We start from the raw sequence: 4,857 nt of genomic DNA on the forward strand, positions 1-4,857 counted from the left end.
ACAAGCCACTCTTAGGTCAAGGGCTGAAGGTTGGATTTGGCTCATAGTTCACCAACCCCGTGCTAGATCTGCCCCGTCTGGCACGGTAGCCTCTGGCCATCGCATCGCTGCTCAGAACTTGAAATACGGCCATTATTTCACACAAGGAGCTAAACCTAAAATTTTCTTTCATTTTACTTAATTTGCTTTTTTCAATGTATTTTATTATCCTGTTAATGTTTATTTTTATTTTTGAGAGAGCGAGCGTGAGCAGGGGAAGGGCAGAGAGAGAGAGAGATAGAGAGAGGGAGAGAGAGACAGAGAGACAGAGACAGAGAGAGAGAAAATCTGAAACAGGCTCCAGGCTCAGCTGTCAGCACAGAGCCCGACGCGGCGCTTGAACTCACGAACTGCAAGATCATAACCTGAGCCGAAGTCGGACACTCAACCGACTAAGCCACCCAGGCGCCCCGCCCCTTTAAATTGTTTTTTTCCATTTTACTTAATTTAAGTTTAAATGCCTTACAAGTGGGTAGTGCCCCCACTGGACGTGCAGCTGTAAATAACGGGAGGCGGTCCTAGCCGCCCCATCCCTGGCTCGCCCCTCTGAGCTCTGTGGCATTTCAAGGGCCCCCGAGGGCAGCCTTGCCCCAGCCATCTCCCCTCCAGAAGAACTTCAAGTGCCCTAGGAGGACGGGGTGTGGCTGGTTGCCATGGTCACATCTGGACACCCTTCTCCAGCTGTGTTTACGAGCCCTCATCAGCCCGCCTTTTCGAGGGTGGCACAAACCATAGAGGCGAGGAGTGAGCGACGTGAAAGGGAGAGAGGGCAGAGAGGTGCGGTAACAGGCTACACCCGGATAATTTCCCGAGGCAGGACATGGTCCTTCTCTGAGGGCGCTGTATTTATCATAGGCTAGGTTTGTGGGGCCCTTTCGGAGTTGGGCAGTGCACAGCCTGTTCAGCCATACCCAGCAGCCCCAGATGGTGATTCGTGGTATAATGGTGGTGGTCGTTACTCATCCTTGTATTTACTTTTCCTGAAGTCCAGTGCCATTGGGCCAGGAGGAAGGGAGAAGGCTGGTTGGCAGGCATCCACCCGCTCCCTAAGGCAGCAGCGCCTTAGCTCGGATTCTCAGCTCACACCTCTGCCTGAGCCGTAAGCCAGTTCATTCCCTGTAGGAACAGGCGAGTTCAGACCCCAGCTGTTACAGCTTCCCCCTGCACTCCAGCTCCCCCCCCCGGAATACTTTCCTCCCAAATCACCGCCGATGCTCCTGGGAGCCTGACACCCTCCTCTGCCCCTCCGAGGGGGGCCGGGCCCCTCCACAGCCCCACCCTAACGCAGCGCGTTCCCTTTGCCTCCGCAGGGGTCAGCCGGCGGACCGTCCTGGCGAGCAGCCACCAGGGCTGGAGCCCAGAGATGAGAGTGCGCAGGGGAGGTAAGTGCATCCACAAGCCCCCCTGCCCCCCCCCACCGGAGCCCGGGCTCCGCCAGAGGAAGCCTGGAACCACTCCACTCCCCAGCTTCTGCTGGGGGACAGCCAGACTCCTGTGGCCAGTGCTCTCCCCTCTGTTAGAAATGCACCGTCCCCGCAGCATGTGGGGGGCGGCCCTCTGCCGTTCTTCATGTCTTAGGAAGACCACTGTGCTACAGCAGGGGGAGAGGCCGCATCCCACGGTGGGCAGGGGACTCGCCCTGAGCAGATTCAAGGTGCGGCCAGAATCCAAACCCTCTGCGTCCTCTCCGACCAGCGTCCCTGGTGTGCTTGCTCAGCCCCTCGCCCAGACTCGCCCTGAATCTCACCGTAGCTCCCTGAGAAAGGGTTGCGATCACCCGTCCCTTTTTTTTGAGGGGCAAACAGGGACTCAGGTGAAGTCCCTAGTCTCGGTCACCAGCTGGCAAGCAGCAGAGGCAGGATTTGAACCCAGGGCTGTGCGATGCCAAGTCTGAGGCTCTCAGCCCCCGTCCTCACTGCCAGGATGCTGGGCCGCTGCCCTTGACAGGGTCCAGTGGGATAGCAGGGTGGGGGATGAGGGGGAGGTAGAAGACTGGCCCAAAGCCCCACACTGGGCACTCTGGTCCCTCCAGAGTGGAGTCCCTGGCCATGGATGACCAGGAAGCTGCCTTTGGTTTTGTGGGTCCCCGGCTATTTTCTTTTTGCCAGGCTGCCTTGCTTTTTCACGTCAAGGCATCCCCTAGGCTTTGCTATTTCCTGCTTAGGCCCGACCTGTCCACTTTGAGCTGTTTTCTTCTGGTGTCAGAGATAGGCCTGTTGCTATGTCCCATCTGAGGACGGTGCACAGTTTGCCTCAGCCTGGTCGGATTCAGGGCTGCCACTCGGGCCATGTGACCCTAGGCCGGTGGCTTCTTCTCTCTGAGCGGCTGAGGGCGAGGCGTCCCTCCCCCCAGAGGTGGGAGGTAGAGGCGATCCCGTTAAAAGTTTTAGCCAAGCACATATCTCACAAATATAAGAAGGCAAAATTTGTGTGCTTTGCTTTAAACTGAATATGAATGATCAATATTAAGCAAGAATAGTGTGTTGTTAACATTTTCCTTACTCTGCCTGTCCATTCTTCCAGTCCTTTCCCCCTGATACTTAGTATCCAAGTCACTTCCGACCCCAAACATACGCTAGAGAACACACAGGCGTGCGCGCGCGTGCACACACACACACACACACACACACACACACCACATACCTACAGTGGCACGCACACTCTACTTATCCTTTCCGGAAACAGCTTTCCCAAATTACCCCTTTTCTTCCTTTCTGGGCATCCCCCATCACCTTCTGGTCCTCCAAATCTCCCTCCTCTCGTTGCCTACCAAGTGTCAGGAGGAAAGGGTGATTGCTCTAATTTAAACTAAAGTGTGTTGGACTGCCCCCTGCCTCCCCAGAAGCACAGACGCTGAAATAATAACAGAATTCTAGTCTCAAGTCGAAGATGAAAATTTGAGTGAGCACTTGAACAAGTTGATAGGTCCTGGGAGGGATTTCCGAGCGGCTTTATGTCCTGCCCAGCCTCACTTCTCCCTGAAAGTAGCCCTGAGATTACATTCCCCCATCCCCAACCCTGAATCCAGGGCACCAGTGAACACCCACCATTGTCAGCAGCGTATGATAAGCACAGTTTTCTGGGGAGAGGGTCCCCCATTTTCTGATGCCCTCAGAGGCCAGCGACCCTTGGCTAAGATTCATCTTTGCTTCCTTAGTTGCTTCTAGAAGCCTCTCAGTAGTGTTTGAGGTCAGCGCACCCCTCCCCTCTTTGCAGCTGAGGAAGCTGTGGTTTAGAGGGGGGAAGTGACTTGTCTAAAGCCACACGGCCAGGAAATGCTCAAGCTCTCGACAGCTTGGGCCCTAAGGCCGAGATTGTGTGTTCCCTCGATTCTGATATTCTGGTATTTATTGGGGGCGGGGGGGAGTGCTGGGCAGCCCAGGCCCTCTTGTGGGTGGATCATCCAGCTGCAAGCTGGGTCCTTCAGCGGTTCGGCTGACGTTCATGTCCATTAGGGAACTTGCCTGTGGCCTTCGCACTGGTTATTCCCTTTGCCAGAGCATTCTTTTCTCTGGCTGTTTGAAAAGCACCTGTCTACTGTTGAGAACTTGGCACCAAGGCCGCCTCCTATAAGTCTTCCCTCACCTACTAGGGTAGAACTTGTCACCCCCTCCTCCCCCAGGAGTGGGGCCACACTGTCTCTTAGCTCCAGAGCCCAGACCCCAGCATATAGTAGATACTCACTGAACATGGGAATACATGAGTAACAGTGTCCATGGTAGAGACCACTAACAGCGGCTTTCCGAATGCTCCCTCCATGCCACGCGCAGTCTTAAGTTCTTAAGGAAGTTTCTTAACGTTCATGATGGCCCTTGGAGGTTGCTACTCTTAGACCCATTTTACAGACGAGGCTCAGAGAAGTGAAGGCTGTTGCCCAGCTCACACACAGCCACGCGGGAAGGGGCAGAGCTGGGAGTCGAACCCAGGCCTGCCTGGTGTGAAAGCCCACAGGCCTCAAGCCCTTGCTTTGATTCTGGAAGAGACACGGGGACAGGCAAGGGAGGCTCAGGAATATGGCAGAGGCGAGGCAGGTGGGGGTGGGCTGCGCGTCTGTCCGGCGTCCAAGTCTGCGCCTTCTGTGTTGCGTCCTGATTGCAAAATCGAGGGCCCTGGAGATGGGCTAAGAGAGGGGGCAGACCTGTCACCTGGGGCCACTGGAGAAGGGAGTGGCCGGGCTACGTGGGCCCCGCTTCCCCAAACGAGCCCCTGATTGTGGAAGTCTGACTGTCTTTATGAGCAGTGCCTGCCTGGGAGGGGTGAGGAGGGTAGGCCCAGGGTCTTGATTCGTGCCCTCAGTCATTCCCTCCCTCTGTTCCCACGTCAGCCTCACGGTTCTGGGTCCGTGGCAGAAGCCCCCTCCCTGACCTCCCCTCCGTTCTCACCCCTGCAGGCCCCCTCTCCAGAGGCTGCCCTCAAAGTGGCATGAGCTCCCTTCCCTGGCCCCTGAAGACCTGTGTGGTACCTGCCCTCACCCCCCTCCCCGGTTTTCCCGAAGCTCTAGAACAACTCCCCCCCGCCATCCCATCTGGGGATCTTTGCACTCTGTTCCCTCTGCCTGGGTCAGTCCTCCCACACATCTTCACAGGGCCAGCTTCTCACCCAGGACTCGGCCCGGAAGCTGCCTTCCCCGGGGGGGCCCTCCCTGCCCTCCCTCCCTCCTTCCCCGACGGGATCCCTCCCACACTGGAAGCCGTTTCCGCTGGGTGCCTCTAGCTTGTGTGGTACTGCTCCCCTGCCTGGCCTTCCCGCCTGCTTTCCTGTCCCTGCACTGAGCACCCTGCTGGGCACTTTTTTTTTTTTTTTTTTTTTTTTTTTTTT

General features: G+C 56.5%; 1 long non-coding RNA gene across 2 annotated transcripts in view; it reads left to right on the forward strand.

The window, feature by feature from the left end:
• Window positions 1–4,812, forward strand: part of LOC144229492 (uncharacterized) — a 28,907-nt gene extending 24,095 nt beyond the window's left edge. For both annotated transcript variants that reach the window (XR_013334499.1, XR_013334498.1), the window contains exons 2-3: window positions 1,350–1,421; window positions 4,430–4,812. This is a non-coding gene — a long non-coding RNA (uncharacterized LOC144229492). The remainder of the gene's footprint in view (window positions 1–1,349; window positions 1,422–4,429) is intronic.
• Window positions 4,813–4,857: the final 45 nt, after the last annotated feature.

Source organism: Crocuta crocuta, unplaced genomic scaffold (genome assembly GCF_008692635.1).
Source record: "Crocuta crocuta isolate KB4526 unplaced genomic scaffold, BGI_CrCroc_1.0 scaffold348, whole genome shotgun sequence".
Taxonomy (NCBI): Eukaryota; Metazoa; Chordata; class Mammalia; order Carnivora; family Hyaenidae; genus Crocuta; species Crocuta crocuta.